The sequence below is a fragment of the Heteronotia binoei genome, chromosome 9 (assembly GCF_032191835.1).
Source record: "Heteronotia binoei isolate CCM8104 ecotype False Entrance Well chromosome 9, APGP_CSIRO_Hbin_v1, whole genome shotgun sequence".
Lineage (NCBI taxonomy): Eukaryota > Metazoa > Chordata > Lepidosauria > Squamata > Gekkonidae > Heteronotia > Heteronotia binoei.
In genome coordinates this window covers 66,926,680-66,944,740 of record NC_083231.1, presented here as the reverse complement: position 1 = coordinate 66,944,740, position 18,061 = coordinate 66,926,680, and positions in this window count along the sequence as shown.

The following is an 18,061-nucleotide window of genomic DNA, read 5'->3' as shown; positions in this document are numbered from 1 at the left end:
TGATCTAGGTCTCAAGGGTCAGCTGAAAGTAAGCTGGAAGAGTATGGTCTTACAGGCCTTGCGGAACTGAGTAAGGTCCCGCAAGGCCCTAACCTCTTCCAGCAGCTGATTCCACCAGTAGGGGGCTGCTACTGAGACAGCGTGATCCCTAGTAGTCGTCAGTCTCTTAGCCCAGGGATCATAAGAGATGTTGAGTTTTCAATCTTAGTACCTTCTGGGGAACTTGTGGGGACAGACAGTTCCTCAGGCAGGCTGGTCCTTGGCCGTATTAGATCTGTCAGCTGTGTTTGACATGGTTGACCATCAGTTACTGTCTAGCCGCCTCGCCGATGTGGTGATCAAGGAGTCTGCCTTGCAATGGTTGGCCTCTTTTCTCCAAGGTCGAGGACAAAGGGTGATGATAGGGGAAGAATCATCCCAAAGCCACCCACTTATATGTGGTGTGCCACAGGGTGCGGTTCGTGTCCCCAATGTTATTTAATATCTATATGCGCCCCCTTGCCCAGAATGTCAGGAGGTATGGAATGGGATGTCACCAATATGCAGATGACACCTAGCTCTATCTACTGATGGGTGGCTGCTCTGACTGTACTCTGGAAAATCTAGACATGGCTCTTCAAGCTGAGTCGCTTGAGGCTAAATCCAATGAAGACCTCTATCTCTGGACCTCTAGCTGAGTCGGGGTGGCCCGGGAAGGAAGATCCCTTTGCCAGCTCTTGATGGGGTGCCACTGATACTGGCTCCTAAGGTCAAGAGCTTGATAATGGAGACCCAGGTAGCAGCCACTACCAAATCCACCTTTTTTCATCTTCAGCAGGTACGGCAGCTGGCCACTTTCCTGGAACAGGATGACTTAGCTATGGTGATCCATGCTATGGTCACCTCGAGAATAGATCACTGTAATGCTCTCTACATGGGGCTACCCTTGACCCTGACTCAGAGACTATAGCTAGTGCAGAACACTGCAACGCGGCTGTTAATGGGGCTCCCTAGATGGAAGCAATTTAGCCAGTGCTAAAAAAGCTGCACTGGCTGCCTATTGTGTTCTGAGTCTCTTTCAAGGTGTTGGTTTTGACCTTTAGAGCCCTTTATAGTCGGGGGTCTGCCAATCTATGGGACCGCCTTTCTCCTCATGTTCCCCAGAGAACACTGCAATCAGGGACACAAAACCTATTGTCAATCCCTGGACCAAAGGAAGCCAGGCTGTGTTCCACACAGGCCAGGGTCTTTTCGGTGGCAGCACCAGAAATGTGGAATGCCCTCCTGGAGGCCATAAGGATCTTTCTCAATTCCACAGGGCCTGCAAAACTGAATTGTTCCAGCAGGTCTTCAACACCTAAACCAGGAGAGAACTGCCACCTTACACCATTGAGGAGCTACGAATATTATAGGGTCACCAACAGCAAAAAAGAAAGATCCCACCATATCAAAGCTGCATAGCACAAAATGTTTTAGATTGTGTTTTATTTGTTTAAATTGTATTATAGAAGTGATTGTTAGCCACCCTGAGTCCACTTGTAGAGAGGGCAGAATAGAAATTTAACACAATATTTATTTATTTGATTTATATTCCACCCCCTCCCACAAGCAGGCTCAGGGTGGATCACAACACAAGTATAAAATACATAGAATCAGGGCTCTTTTTCTAGCAGGAGCTCCTCTGCATATTAGACCATGCTCCCCTGATGTAGCCAATCCTCCAAGAGCCTAGAGGGCTCTCTGAACAGGGCCTACTGTCAAGCTCCAGGAGGATTGGCTACATCAGGAGGGCATGGCCTAATATTCAGAGGCGCTCCTGCTAGAAAAAGAGCCCTGCATAGAATACATAGAATTCTAGAATACATAGAATTAAAACATTAAAAAGAATAACAATCCAAATTAACAACTAAAAATAAATTTACTAAGATGTATGATGGAAGCTATTCTGGGAATTCAGGTACCTCCTGAAAAAGCTAGTTAGATGGTCATACACCACAACTTGTTGCCTGGAGATGCTTTGTTGATCTTGTAAGCAGAGTTGGATAGAAATGGCATTATAACTCTGCAACTCTATAAACCATGCAGTCAATGAGAGCAGGGGAAGCAGAGATGAATTGGATGTCTTGCAACCTGAACCAAAGGCCTGGTGGAACAGCCCCTGAGCAACTGTAATAGGTCCTTCAGGGCCCTGATCTCCAATAGGAGTTTTTTCTACCAGGCCAAGACCAAGACAGAGAAAGCCATCCTGCCACAGCTTGCAATGCCAGGTCCAGATTTTCTGAGACACAGTCAGGCCAGCCGTCCATCAGTAGATAGAGCTGGGTGTCATCAGCATACTGGTGGCAACCCAGCCCATACCTCCGGGCAATCTTTGTAAGGGGGTGCATGTAGATGTTAAACAACATCGGGGAGAGCACCACTCCCTGAGGCACCCCACAATTAAGAACATGCCTCTGGGGCAGTTTCCCCCCCAATCGCCACTCTTTGTCCCCAACCATCTACGAAAGAGGGAAGCCATTGCAGGGCCAACCCCTAAATCCCTGCATCGGCGAGGTGGCGGGTCAGTAACCAATGGTCAACCATATTGAATGCAGTTGAAAGATCTAACAACATCAGTACCGCAAAGCCGCCTCGGTCCAGATGCCACTGGAGGTCATCCACCAGGGCGCCCAGCACTATTTCTGTCCCATGACCTGAGCGAAAGCTGGAATGGTGGGGGTCTAAAATGGAAGTGTCATCCAGAAAACTCTGTAACTGTAATGCTACTGCCCTCTCAATAATTTTACTCAAAAAGGGTAAATTCAAGACTGGCCGATAGTGTGCCAATTCGGCCAGATCTAATGTAGTTTTTTTTCAGGAGAAGGAGGACCACAGCCTCTTTAAGAGGCATTGGAAAAAGCCCTTCTGAGAGGGATCTATTCACAATATCTCGTATAGGATATCTGAGCTCCCTCTGGCAAGCTTTAATTAGCCAGGGGGGGCAAGGGTCCAGTTCACAGGTTGTTGGGCATACAGTGGAGAGGATTCTGTCAACTTCCTCCAGGCTGAGTGTGTCAAAGCAATCCAGAACTGGTCCAGAAGACAGGCATGGAGCCTCGTGTTCATATACTGTTTCCAATGTGGTCATGGTGAAGCGACAAGATCTTATCTGCGGATAATTTTGTGAAAGCCTCACAGCCAATCGTATTGCACTAAATACATTTTAGTGCAAGCTTAAATGAAACCTAAACAAAACAAAACTAAGGAACACTGAGCTTTCAACATATGAATTTTCCCACAGAGTCTTTTAGTAGCCCTGTAAATCGGCTTCCTTCAAGTAGACTCAGTTGTGAGTGAACACTTTTTTCTCAGTGCCCGACTCTTAACGATGCAGAGAGAGTAAGGAAGGAACTTCTTATGAAAGGACTCCTCATGGTTTCGATCACTTCTCCCAATGTTACACGGAGCTGTTATTAATAACATAACATAAATATATATCCAAATCTAATCTCCCTTAATATAGAATTGTTGATGCAAACTCACCCTCAGCTCAATTTTTTCAACATGGGTATACGCATGCTCTCATCAGTTGTTGCCGGCTCTTGCCATTCACAATGTGTCACTCATTAAAGCACCAAGAGAAACATGCATTTAAAGAGATACAGTTCCCACAACAAAAAATGAAAAAATTCCAACAAAATAGACAGCATGTGATTCTTAAACCTTTCAACCTGACGGTGCTAACTGTTTACATTCTAATTATCACTTTAATTTGACGGATAGTGTTTATTATCTTTAAAACCAGGCAGAACTCCCACTCTCATTATAATGACGCTGCGTTTTATAAATAACCAGCTTGGCTACAGCCAAACTAAAGAAGCAAAAACCACAGAAACAAAAAAACAAAACAAAACAGATTCACTGAACCAATAGTGGTTGACTCCCATTCATAGAAATGGTTTTGTACATAAATGGTTTTGTACATTTCTTGCAAATTTTCTTTATATTTGTTGCAAATTTTCTTTATATTTGTTGCAAATTTTCTTTATACTTGTTGCTTTTCTTTATATTTGTTGCTTTTCCCTTGGGCATCTAGAAATTGCATGACAGGTGTCCATTCGTGCCAGATTAGTTTATGGGCACAATTTTACAGGTATCCAAGCACAATTTGAAAGTTACTTGAAGGGCGAGGGTCTGATTTCATTCCTTGGCCCTGTTCAGACGCACAGTATAATCAGATGTTGCTGCTGTTTCCTTCCAGATTTAAAGTGGCTGATCAGACAGTAATATCTGCCTCCCGGTATTATCTCGTGGTAGCCCCCCCAATCCTTCTCGGAACCAAATTATTTTGTTATCTGCTCCTTTGTGGTGTTTTTTTGAGTTCTCCAGTTTCACCTCATAGTTTTCTCCATCTGGATAGTTCTGCTGCGATATTAACCAACTTCCGGATGTCTGAAGGCTGTCCCAGAGCAAAAGGAGTCTCAGACATTCGGTTTACAGTCGCCATTTTTTTACTGCTTAGCAATATGCTCATAACCGCATAACCACATAATGTTTAACTTATGTGCATATGTGCATGCCCGTATGTGCATAATGTGCACATGAGCATAGTGTGCGCATGTGCATAATAGTGGAGGGAAAAAAGAACTGCACGGTGCTGTCATGTGGACGGCACAAGATGGTTTCACCGTGGAGTGATTCGAATTGCAGTATGGCAGTCTGATCGATAATATCCAGAACAAAGAGATAGGAACAGAACCAGGTCAGTTTAACACGGACTCAACACGCTGTGTGAACAGGGCCCTTATGTTCAGTGCATTGACCCTTTCAGTGGAATGACATTCTTCTGCTGCAGTCCTTCCTGGCAATTCGTAAGTTTCAATGGGTTGCAAAGTACAAAAAACACTGTGTTAATTGTGTTACTTCAGTGGCTAATAATCTGAATGGGGCAGATGGAAAATCATAAACCAGGGGAAAGCAACTGATTTTTATAACATTTTATTTGACTAGCAATTTAACAAACTGCTTGAAACTATTCAACCATAACTCAGTGGAAGGAAAGGGCAATTCATTTCAATACGCCCACAATACTAGGATTTGGGAGGTTTGGGAATGGCATCAGAGAAGGGATTCCACACACAGTTACAAATTGAAAAGAAAATTGTGGTCTAAGAATCTCAAAACAACAACTCTATACTCTGTGTTATTGGATATAAGGAGAATATCAATGGGAATTAAGACCACAAAATGCCACTTGTGTCAAGCAAAATATTAATATTTGCCTGCCTGGTAGATATGTTCTTCTTTGAGTGTTAAAAATTGGACTGTGTATTGTTTCTAATTTCAGAATATGTGAAAAACAATTTGTAATTGTTCAATTGTATCTATGTTTTATACATGGCTTGGCATGGGCTTGCCCTTTTAAAAAATTATAGGGAGGTTTCCCTGTACAGATACATGCTGGCATAATAATAGGGTTGAAGCCAGTAAAGCTTTTTTTGAAATTCAGGCATAGAAAAAACATCACTATTAGCTCACCCAAGTACTGATCACATGATTATTATGGGAAAGTTAGAGGACAAAAGGGCCTCTGTCAATAGAAAGCCTAGGTCCACTTGTTTATTAAGTTATTTTAGAGCAGTTTAGAAAATAACTCCTATTGTCTATTACAGCTGCCATGAAACACAGACATATACTCCACTGTCAAGGCTTTTTGTCAGGGAAAGGAAATAACTGTAGCAACTGTTAATCACTGTCCTGTTTGATGGTGTTCAGATTGTTTTTGATTCATACAGCAGAGCTTAGAAAACAGATCTAAATTATGTCTACTACAACAAACTAAATCTCCAGTGAGCAGACACAACTTCTGAATAATTTGTCCATGTAGAAAAGATGGCCCTTTCACTGAAGCAAATTGCATTTAACCTGTGGCTACCATCAAAAACAAGACAAGGAGTAGAGAGGAAATGGAACATTAGACTACAATTTTAGCAGTAGCCTTGTACCTCATTTCTGACTGAAATTAAAAGAGAGAAGCTTTTGCAGCCTTCAAGCATGCACTTGACTGGATTGTATGTATTTTATTGCAAGAGTAATTGTTAAAGTAGGAATATGCACAAACATTACATTACTGTTTAGTTTACTAATTTTTGCTTTGGTTCTCTAGTATAATTGTATCATTTGTTCAGAGTTTACATTTGATATTCTATTCAATAGAAAACACACTGCAGTTTGTAACTTTCCATCACCACCCAAGTAGTCGTAAGTTCTAAAGCTAATCATAGAAACTGGGTAGCTACCATTTAAGTCAGCCCTACCCCCACTGAGCAGGTATATGCTTTTGCAGTCCACTCCTTCAGTAGCCATGTGGAATTAGCCTGTAGGGTTTTAACTTTAGGCCTGCTTTCTTGAGACAGTGCCTCTAACTAGGAATGACAGGAAGAATGTGGGTTAGATCCAATCAATTTTCTTTCCAACATAGAAAGGTTTTTTTTTATCAGTCTGTGAAATTTCAGTCTGGACTATCATAATTTAGATATTTTTTTTCTTCCTAAAACAGCAACTCAACTTCCTATTTTTCATGTCAACATAAGAATAAATACATTTGTTAAAATGCTACTTTTCAGTCTGGAATGTCCTTCCTTTCTCTCCAATATGGTACAAAAGAATAAAAATTGGTCTTAATATACAGTTGGTCCTTAAGGAAATGTGTTCAAAACTATGAGAGGTTAAAATAAAACTCATATTCATAGTTTTAAATATAAAGTATCATGAGTGCTAGTGTTTTTATCCTGCATATTGCTCATATTTTTTTGTAGAAATGCATTAGTTTTCACACCCTAGAAAACCACTGCACTAAGCAGAACTAGTTAAATAAAATGCAGTTCTATACCTTGTGGTACCTAGATGAATCACAGCCTCAGAGATGATCAGCAGAGGTAAATGATACTAGATTTAATGGGACAACTGAAAGACCTGAAAATGCGTTCACTGGCATTTTTCAATGGCTTTCTATGCTACTGAGAACAGATGAAAACAGTGCTCCCCCCAGTTCCTTGTTTCCACTGACAACTCCATCAAAGGACTAATCCTTATTGAATCAATTCTTCTTCCAGCCTCCTTCCTAGTCCCTCAGTATATGATTCTTCTTAGTGGGTCTCATTTTGCAACTCAAGGAATTCTCTGAAAACCATGATTGGTTCACAGATAGTATTACTATTCCTCTGATGAAAGATTTCGAGGGAAGAGTAGCCTAAAAATCTACTGGGGAAAAGTCCTTCCTCTTCATGTAAGTCTGACACTCAGATCACCTTAAAATTTATACAGATTTACAGATCTCCGTTGAGCCATTTTCATAAAAGATTGTAATTTTAATACATTATAGTGATTTTTTTTAAATGCTATCCAGAAAAGATAATTGACCTCGACAAAATTGGTCTTCTTTCAAAGGGAACAAACAATTTATTGTATATTGATAGGACAGATGACAGCCTTATATAGCCATCAATATTACATCAGATTCTTCTCCACCAATATAAATAAGGTCTTCATTTCAAATGAATACAGGCTGAGTACACAGAAAACCAGATAAGGCAGCAAGGTCCCAAAGTAAGAAAGACTATACCACTTCTGGCTGTAGCTGAGAGATGTAGAGGTACCATTTTTGAATATTTGCCTATGCAAAAACATCCCTACCTGCAGATTTTGTTTTTTTAAATCAACATAGCAGTCTATTGTCTGATTTACTACTTTCTCCAAGTAGGAAATGCAACATTTTTTAAAAAATATAAAATTTCATATAAGTGGCTCATGCTAGGTTCATTCTACTTCTATCTCATTTTGCTGTATGTGTAGATGAGACTAACTAGAGTAGCAAATAATGCCCCTTTTCAACTTAATCCTAGCCACCAAAAGCCAAAACAAACAGAAAGGTAATCCCTCCACTCAAAAGTTTAAATTTCTCCTACAAACTCTTTAAGTGCTAGGGCTGTACTGACAAAGCTGTGTTGAATTATTGTTCTGAGCTCTGACCTAAATTGTGCTCAGGCCTCAGATTCAGTGGGAGCTCACAGGGCACAGCTCCTGAACCTTTCTGAGAGTTCCACCTCCTTGTCCATTGAATACTATGTGCAGCTGCATAACAACCACTGGATGAGCTCCAACACCTATTTTTCTACAAAATGATCCCTGATTGTGGTAGCTGCTCAAAGCAGCAAAAAAAATAAAAATAAAATAAAAGATCACAATGCCAATAGCAGAGGTTTTTATGGTCAGACACATGACAGATTGCACCAACTGGCAAATAATCCACTGCTAATAAGAGAAACAGAGAGAGGGGAACTCCCATTTTGAACCGTGAAATGTGCCAAGAGGAAGCAGACTGGGATTTACTCCACTACTGCCTGTTGAAGTCCCACCAAGAAATTGTAGAGTGTCCCACAGGCACCTGGGAAATTTCCCATTCCTCAATGAGAAAAGCATTCAGGGAAGCATGGCTCTTCCACCTATCTTTCAAATTGACTGGTACCATAGGTGTGTTTCATTGCTGCCAATACCTCCCACCAGAAAACGACACTGGCAAAAGATTAATTTTTGTATCATTACAGGGATCTCTGGGAAATTGAGTGCTTTTCCATTTCCAAGTGGGCAGAGTAACGGAGCTATAGATTCTGAATAGTGGTTCTTTTGGTCACCATCAGGCAACTTTCTTGTAGTAGAGACGTAGTAAGAAGCAAACGGAACATAGCAACAGTCATCAGTAAAATGCACAGTAAGGAATGGGGGACCACAAACATTCTGGTATCTGACTCCTGAATACGTTTGTGCCAGCCAAGAAATGACAATACACAGGCAAATTTGGTGGCTTTACTCTAGCCTTTAAGAAGTCTTAACATTTCGCCTTAGCTTATCCATTCATCAGTTGTTCAATATTTCTTGTCTACAATCCCAAAGTCATGTTCTAATAGTTAGAACAGGTTAACCTAAAGAACATAGTCTGGAAAAGAACCCCTATGAAGCTATTACCAGACATCAGGATCTTCTAAATTAGAGAACACTGTCAGCATCCATTTTTAGTTTATCTGAAAGCTTGATTTGCCTCAGACTTCATTGATCACTGGGGTATGTGGAAATTAAATACAGCAACATCTGTGTTAGAAAGAGAAAACAAAAATATTTACTGGGATGGGGGTGTATCTGGGAATAGGGAAAGCTTAGAAGGAAAGTAATGTTCTAATGGAATTGCTAATGAGAGCACTAAAAATCTGAATTAAGGGACTAGTTTCAGAAATGAAACAAACAGTACGTTAATAGGGAGAGAGGTGGGGAAATGACTTGATACTGTGTACAACAATATGTTCTTCTAAGGCACAAGAAGGAACTTTTATCATTTTTACAGTAGGCAAGCTGTGAGTGCTTATTCGTGCCTTAGGCAAATAAGTAGTATTTTCCCCTGCATACTCAGAAAGACATTAAGGATGCTGTAATGGCTAGAGATTGAGACTAGGTATGGATTCAAAACACCACTTTGCCATTGTCTCCAGGGGTGTGTGCTTAGATATGCCGTGTACAAATATACGTACAAAAAAAAAATCCTCACCAGAATTTTGCAGGTATATTCAGCTACCCAGATGGCATTGGATCGAGGCGGCTCGGCGGTACTGATATGCAGGTGTTAAAGTGATGCACACATTATGTCAACAAATTTGGAAAACACAACAGTGGCCACAGGATTGGAAAAGATCGGTTTATATTCCAATCCCAAAGAAGGGTAATGCCAATGAATGTTCAAACTATCACACCATTGCACTCATTTCACATGCCAGCAAGGTCATGTTAAAGATCCTACAAACTAGGCTTCAGCAGTATGTAGATCAGAAACTACCAGAAGTTCAAACTGGGTTTTGGAGAGGTCGAGGAAGTAGAGATCAAATTGCCAACATTTGATGGATTATGGAGAAAGCACGGGAGTATCAGAAAAAGGTCTATTTCTGCTTCATTGACTATGCTAAAGCATTTGATTGTGTGGATCACAACAAACTGTGGCAAGTCCTTAAAGAGATGGGAGTGCCAGACCACCTCACATGTCTTCTGAGAAACCTGTATAAGGGTCAAGAAGCAACTGTCAGAATGGGATATGGAACAACTGATTGGTTTAGAATAGGAAAAGGAGTTCGACAAGGATGTATATTGTCACCCTGCTTATTTAATTTATATGCAGAGTACATTATGCAGAATGCTGGCCTGGATGAAGCACAAGCCGGAATTAAGATTGCTGGGAAAAACATCAACAACCTCAGATATGCAGATGATACCACTCTAATGGCAGAAAAGGAGAAGGACCTAAAGAACCTCTCGTTGAGGGTGAAAGGAGAGCACAAAAATAGACTAGAAACTCAACATAAAAAACCCCAAGATTATGGCATCCGGCCCCATCACAACTTGGCAAATAGAAGGGGAAGACATGGAAGTAGTAACAGACTTCACATTTCTGGGATCCAAGATCACTGCAGATGGTGACTGTAGCCATGAAATTAAAAGATGTTTGCTCCTTGGAAGGACAGCTATGACAAACCTGGGCAGTATAATAAAAAGTAGAGGCGTTACCCTGCCAACAAAAGTCCATATAGTCAAAGCGATGGCATTCCCAGTAGTAATGTATGGCTGTGAGAACTGGACCATAAGGAAGGCCGAGCGCAAAAGAACAGATGCTTTTGAGCTGTGGTGCTGGAGAAGACTCTTGAGAGTCCCTTGGACTACAAGAAGATCAAATCAGTCAGTCCTAAGGGAAATCAACCCAGACTGTTCCCTGGAAGGTCAGATGCTGAAGCTGAAGCTCAAATACTTTGGCGACCAAATGAGAAGAGAGCACTCACTGGAGAAGATCCTGATGCTAGGAAAGACAGAAGGCAAAAGAAGAAGGGGATGGCAAAAGATGAGATGGCTGAACAGTGTTACTGATGTAACAATCACGAATTTGAGCAGCCTTCGGAGGATGGTGGAAGACAGGAGGGCCTGGCGTGACTTTGTCCATGGCGTCGTAAGGAGTCGGACGTGACTGTGAGACTGAACATCAATGTCCTGGAGACACCTGCTTAACTGTGGTGTGCCTCAGGGGGCAGTTCTATCTCCAATGTTGTTTAACATCTACATGCGACCCCTTGCCCAGATTGTCCAGAGGTGTGGGCTGGGTTGCCATCAGTACACTGATGACACCCAGCTCTATCTACTGATGGATGGCCAAGCTGACGATGTCCCAGAAAGCCTGGATCAGGCACTGAAAGTCGTGGCTGGTTGGCTTAAGCTGAGCTGACTGAAGCTGAACCCGGCAAAGACAGAGGTCCTTTGACTGAGTAGCGGCGGCCTGGGCAGGGAAATCCCCCTACCAACTTTTGACGGGGTGCCACTGACAATAGCTTCCAAGGTCAGAAGCTTGGGAGTGTTATTGAAGGCCTCCCTGATGATGGAGGCCCAGATAGTAGCAACTGCGAAATCCACCTTCTTTCATCTTAGGCGGGTGAAACAGTTGGTTCCTTTCCTTGGCCATGGCGATCTGGCAACTGTGATTCATGCAACAGTCACCTCAAGATTGGACTACTGTAATGCCCTCTACTTGGGGCTGCCTTTGTTGCAAACCCAGAAACTTCAGCTAGTGCAGAACGCGGCTGCTAGGCTGCTAATGGGGCGGACCAAGTGAGAGCACATAAGCCAGCGCTGCAGGAACTGCACTGGCTGCCAATAGTGTACTGGATTCGTTACAAGGTGCTGGTTATTACCTTTAAAGCCGTATATGGCCGAGGACCTGTTTACCTGAGGAACTGTCTGTCCCCACACATTCCCCAGAGAGTACCAAGATCTGGATCTCAACATCTCCTAGTGATCCCCAGGTTGAAAAAGGTGAGACTGTCGACCACCAAGGATTGGGCCTTTTCAGTGGCAGCCCCTCCTGGTGGAACCAATTGCTGGAAGAGGTTAGGGCCTTGCGGGACCTCGCTCAGTTCTTCAAGGCCTATAAGACCACTTTCTTCCAGCAAGCCTTCAGTCAACTATAGGAAAATTCTGGAACAACTGTCGTCCTGAGAATATGAGTAACATCTGATTTGTTAGCACCAACTGTAGATTGCTTTAACTTCTATTGTTTAATGGTTTTATTGATTTTATTACTGCAATCATAGTATACTATGATTTGATGTAAGCTGCCCTGAGCTTGCCTCAGCGGGGAGGGCAGGGTATAAATCAAATTAAACATAAACATAAATATGATATTTGGAGATTTTAGGGATACCAGTATCCAGAGGTCTTATATTTCTAGAAATATTCAGGAATAGCCAGGGCCAAAATTTGAAGGATCCCAAACCAGTTTTTTTCACAGTTTTGAGGGGCAATGAGAGGCAGCTAGGCCACACAAATGAGATCACACATTATAGGGTGGGCTCTGTCTGCCTAATAATGACAATTCTCTCATAATGCATAGTATTCTGAGAGTGGAGGGAAAGTATAAAAAGCTCCATTGCAGGATGAGATTTTTTGAAATGCTGGTGTGCCAGATTCTCAGGTTTGTCTAAAACTTGCTGCTGCCTGCTTGTCCCTTTTCTTGTTTTCTGGAAGGACTGGTTTGCATTTTGCTTCAACATATTACTTTGAGCTTTTGCCTGGTGAGTTGTAGTTGGGAGAAGGGGGGTGGGGTCCTGGTTCTTTTAAAAATAGTTTCATTTGGCTTGATTTTGTGATTTTTGTGGTTTAAAAGACTTGTACTGTTTTGTTGGAGTATTTTCTCTTGGTCTGTTTCAGAATTATTTATTTATTTTAAATAAAATTTTATATCCCAAGGTGGCTAACAATGTAAAACAAACACAATAAAACAATATTTTAAAACCATTAAAATTAGCCTTCCAAACATACATAACTAAAGCAAATTAAAAACAGAGTTAAAATATGTACAAAAACATAAAAACAACAGAACATTGGGCAGAAATCACTGAGGGAAAGCCATAGGAAACAAAATGTCTTGACCTGCTACAGACATGGCAATTGAAGCAGACAAACAAACCTTCCTGGGAGGAGAGTTCCAGAGCTTTGGTGCCGTGACTGAGAAGGCCTTCTCCTGGGTTGCCACCTGCCTAATCTCAGAAGATGAGAATACCCAAAGCAGGGCCTCTGAAGATGACCTTAATATTTGGGCAGGCTCATAAGGAATTAGGTGATCTTTAAGGTATGTTGGTCTCAAACCATATAAGGCTTTGATGGTAAAGACCAGAACCTTGAATTGCTCCTGAAAACAAATTGGGAGCCAGTGTAGATGGGCCCAGACTGGAATGACCCTATGAACCATTCCAATCAACATACTGGCTTCAGCATCCTGTACCAATAGAAATTTCTGAAGAATTGTCACGGTGACCCCTAGGGTTTCTAAACTTCAGTGGGACCTAGAGATTTTCAGGAATTACAACTGATTCCCAGACTACAGAGATCAATTCCCCTAGAGAAATTGGCTGCTTTGGAATGTGGACTCTATAATTCGGCCCTTTCCCAGCCGGGCGGTCTATCGACCGCTGAGGCTGGGGGCCGCCCATTGCCTCCCCGTGCGGATGCGAGGCAATGGGTTCTTCCAAGGGTGGGGGCTAGGAGCGGCCTTATAAGGCCGCTCCCACCCCCAAATGCGCAGCAGAATTTGTTTGTCGGCTCGGCTCACCTCCGTCGCGCCGTTGGTCGAGTGGAGCGAGGCCGCGTGGCTGCAGGAGCTCGGGAGGATCCGGGCGAGCGGGTGTCGGCGCGTCTCCAGCAGCCTCGTGTTCGCCGAGGTTTCCCGACGCCGGGTGGAGGCGTCTGCGGCGTACAGCTGCACAGCTGTTCGTCGGGCTGGTGACGGAGCGGTTCGGCCTTGCCGCGAGCGGGACGCTGCGAGGCTTTGCGGTGTTCCCCATTCTCTCTTGGCGGCTATTAAGCCTAGCGGGCCGCGCTTGGGGCGGGCGCTGGGCGGGAGGCTCCCCAGGAGGCCTGTTTAGGCCGCAGTAGCGCGGTGCATAGGGCCACTAGGGGTCTGGGGTGGATTTTATATCATCCCCCCCCCTTTTTCCTTCCTGGTAGGCCAAGAGTGGTTTAGGGGTGGGCTAAGGTGTGCTTGGGGGGTCCCTTATTAGGGTGGCTTGCCCCCGCTTCCTGCCTTGCGGGCTGGTGTGGAATTGCGTTCTTGCACCCCCCCCCCTTTTTTTCTAAGAGAAGGAGAGGAAGGAGTTGAGAGGGACACTTAGTCGCCCTCCTAGTTGTGCTGCCCAGGGTAGGGGCTTTATAAAAAATAATAATAATAATAATAAAATAATCAAAATCAATGGGGCCTAAGAAGGGTCAAGGGAATAAAAAGGGCAAGCAGCCCGCCAAGCGCCCTCCTAAACGACCCCACCCAGAACCGAGTCCGCCCGAGGGGACGGAGGAAGTCCGGACCAGGCAGGCCATTATCGATCAATTGGCTGCCCTGGAAGAAGCAATGGGTGTGCCCGGTCCTTCGCGTAGGGTGGCCGGCCTGTTAGGCTCGGGTAGGGCCGCTACCATGTCTTTTCAAAAGGAGGTGCTTGCCAGACTGTCTGTGTTGCAGGGTGCTGAAGGAGGCAGTGCTGCGGCGAACCCGGGTCCCCCCCCCGAAGACGAGCCGCGAGAGGACCCCGAGGCTGTCGTGGTGGTGCCGTCTGTTAGTGACGGTAAGTTACCCGCTACACAACAGGGTGTTGCTTGGCCTTGGGGCCCGTGGGGGCCCAGTTTAGCCTTTGGCTCCAAGCAAGTGGGTGGTCCTCAAGGGTTTGGTGACAATTACTCGTGTCCATACTCCTTTATGGGGCAGCAGGCGGCGCAAAGTTCCCTCATTCAGACTGGAACTTCCTCCGCGGCTTCGGTTCCTGGAGGTTCATGGGCGGCTTGGGGGGTTGCCCCTGGGACCAGTGGTTTTGGAGCCGGCTTAGGGGCCGCTGGCCAGGGGCCGTCGGTGGGTGTTTTGCCCTGGGGATGGCAGCAGTCCTCTTCCACGCCGCCGGCGTGGCCCGGACACCAGGCTGGTTTCTGGGGTTTCACACCCCATCCACCAGTTCCTTACAGCGCATTGGAGCTTCACGCTTTGCCATTCGGGGACCCTGCCATGCCCTTGGGCGATCACCTTACCGCCGCCACTAGGGAGAAGATCCTTAAAGGCGAATACGTGGATGTATTTAGCCTACTGTATAGGGAATTGGAGAAGAAATCTAAGGAGGAGCTTGATGAAAAAGACAAAGAAAAGCTCAAGCGCCGTAAAGTGGATAGAACCTGGGCTAACTGGTTGCCCGGTTTCCTTATTTATGCGGGCGTTATCGCTAGGGCCCAACCATGGAGAGCTGCACCACTGTTCCAGTACTGCGACATTATATACCGGGCATATAATGACTTCGCTGGGGGCGCTTGGCTCCAGTACGACGAACAGTTTCGTATGCGGGCAGCGGTCAATCCTTGTCTTCAGTGGAATCAGATAAACCAGCAGCTTTGGTTACAGCTTATGGCCCCTGCAAAACCAAACGCTGGGGAGCGATCTGATAGTGGCCATTTGGTCCAAAAGACATCGGCTACATCCTTTTCTGGTGCCCGCGCAGCCGCGGGGCAGTCGGTTCAGCCACGGCTGCTTTGCTGGGAGTTCACCTCCCAAGGCTCATGTGCCAGGAAGGGCTGTAAGTATAAGCACGAGTGCCCGATTTGTGGAGGCCCTCACGCTTTCACCGCCTGCACCAGGTCCAAGCAGCGGTGGCCCGGTAAGCGAACGGGTGGCGGGCCTGGGCAGCCCCCTGGCAAAGGGTCCCAGCCCCATTCGGCTGACGGTTCTTAGGCAGCTGTTGAGCTGTTACCCCCTTTCGGGTGACGCGCGTTACCTGTTCGAGGGATTCTCCTTTGGTTTTCGAATCCCATATCAGGGCCCCCGGACACCGTTTTTTGCCGCCAATTTGCGTTCTGTTAAGGGTTTTGAACGTGTGGTGAGGGAGAAGATCAAGAAGGAGTGTGCCGAGGGTCGGGTTTTAGGCCCGTTCAAGTCTCCCCCCCCCCTGCCTAACCTGCGGGTATCCCCCCTAGGGGTTGTTCCCAAAAAGGCTGTTGGCGAATTTAGGTTAATTCACCACCTTTCCTACCCCAGGGGTAGTTCGGTAAATGATGCAATTCCCCCGGAGCTTTGTTCGGTGAAGTATACTTCCTTCGACCGTGCAGTGCAAATTGTCCGGCGGTGTGGCAGGGGCGCGGAGTTGGCGAAGTGCGATATAAAATCTGCTTTCCGCCTTCTCCCGGTTCACCCTAAGGACTTTGATCTTCTAGGTTTCGCTTTCGAAGGCAGTTATTATGTTGATAGGGCTCTGCCTATGGGTTGTTCGGTTTCTTGCGCCGCGTTTGAGCGTTTTAGTACTTTTTTAGAATGGGCCTTGCGTTTTAGGACGGGCTTACGCGACACGGCCCATTATTTAGATGATTTTCTTTTCGTGGGCCCCGCGGGTTCTGGGCAGTGCCTTTCATTGTTGATGGCCTTCGTGGACTTAGCCGAAGAGCTGGGAGTTCCGTTGGCTGCAGAAAAAACGGAGGGTCCAACCACGGTTCTCACCTTTTTAGGCATTGAGTTGGACACGGAGCGCCAGTTTTCCAGATTGCCTGAGGACAAGCGAGTCAGCTTGCTTGCTCGGGTTCGAGAGGTGGCGGGAAAACGCAAGGTCACTTTGCTTGAGTTACAACAGCTGGTGGGGCATTTGAATTTCGCCTGTAAGGTAGTGGCCCCAGGCAGAGCCTTTTTAAGGCAATTTTGTGATGGGATGGCTAACTTGCGCTCTCCGCACCATTTTACCCGAGTTACGAGGGAAATGCACGAGGACCTTGCTGTTTGGGAAACATTTTTAAGGGATTTTAACGGCATTTCTTTTTGGCGGGTTGATATGCAGCTAGAGGCCGAGTTACAGATAGTCTCTGACGCCGCTGGTTCCATTCGTTTCGGGGTCTATTTCCGCGGGCACTGGTGTGCCGAACGATGGCCACAGGATTGGTTAGATTCCGAGCTGTGCCGTAATTTGACCTTCCTTGAATTCTTCCCGATAGTTGTTGCAGTTTTTCTGTGGGGAGACGCTTTGGCCAATTGTTCAGTACACTTCTGGTGCGACAACATGGCGGTTGTTCATGTTGTTAATAGTTTGACCTCCAAGTCCCCTGCGGTTATGCGGTTGGTCAGGGCTTTCACGTTACGTTGTTTGCAATTGAAAACATTGTTTTTGGCTAAGCATGTTCCCGGCATTTGTAACGGGGTGGCGGACGCTCTGTCTCGCCAACAGATGGACCGTTTTCGTCTATTAGCCCCGGAGGCCGACCTGTTGCCAGAGCGCGTCCCGGTGGAACTTTGGCTGATTGGAAGGAAGAAGTAAGCCGGGCAATTCATCTTGCAATTGCGCCCAGCACTCAAAGGTCGTATGACCGGGCGGCTAGCCAATTTGTAGCTTTTAGAAAAGGGGCCGGTTTACCTGAGGTTTGGCCCATTCCTGTTGAGCAGTTTTTGCAGTTCTGCGTACATCAGAGGCATAGGGGCCTTTCGGTGAAATCTATTCGGGGCCAGCTCGTGGGGCTGGCTTTCATGTGCAAGGCCAGGGGGTATCGCGATGTTACCAAGGATTTCTGCATACAGAAAATGTTGGAGGGTTGGTCTCGTGAGTCCGGACCCCGGGCCGATTGCAGGCAACCTATTTCTCCTTCCATCCTTAAGGGGCTTCATGCCTCGTGGGCCCTGGTTTGTGGTTCCCCCTACGAGGAGGCTCTTTTTCACAGTGCCACGTTGACGGCCTTCTTTGGGGCTTTTAGAGTATCGGAGCTGGTAACACTCTCCCGTAACGATGTTTCCGCCAGGGCCCTGCAGTTCAGGGATGTCTGTTTATTTGGCGACCGCGTGTCTTTCCGGGTCCGCCGTTCGAAAACAGATCAGAAGCAGCATGGCTGCACCGTGACGGTGGGGTCGTGTGCGGAGCGCGAATTATGCCCTGTTACTGCTATCAGGTTTTATATTGAATTGCGTGGGTCATCGGACGGCCCCCTCTTCCGCCATGCCAACGAGGCCCCTTTGACTAAGTACCAG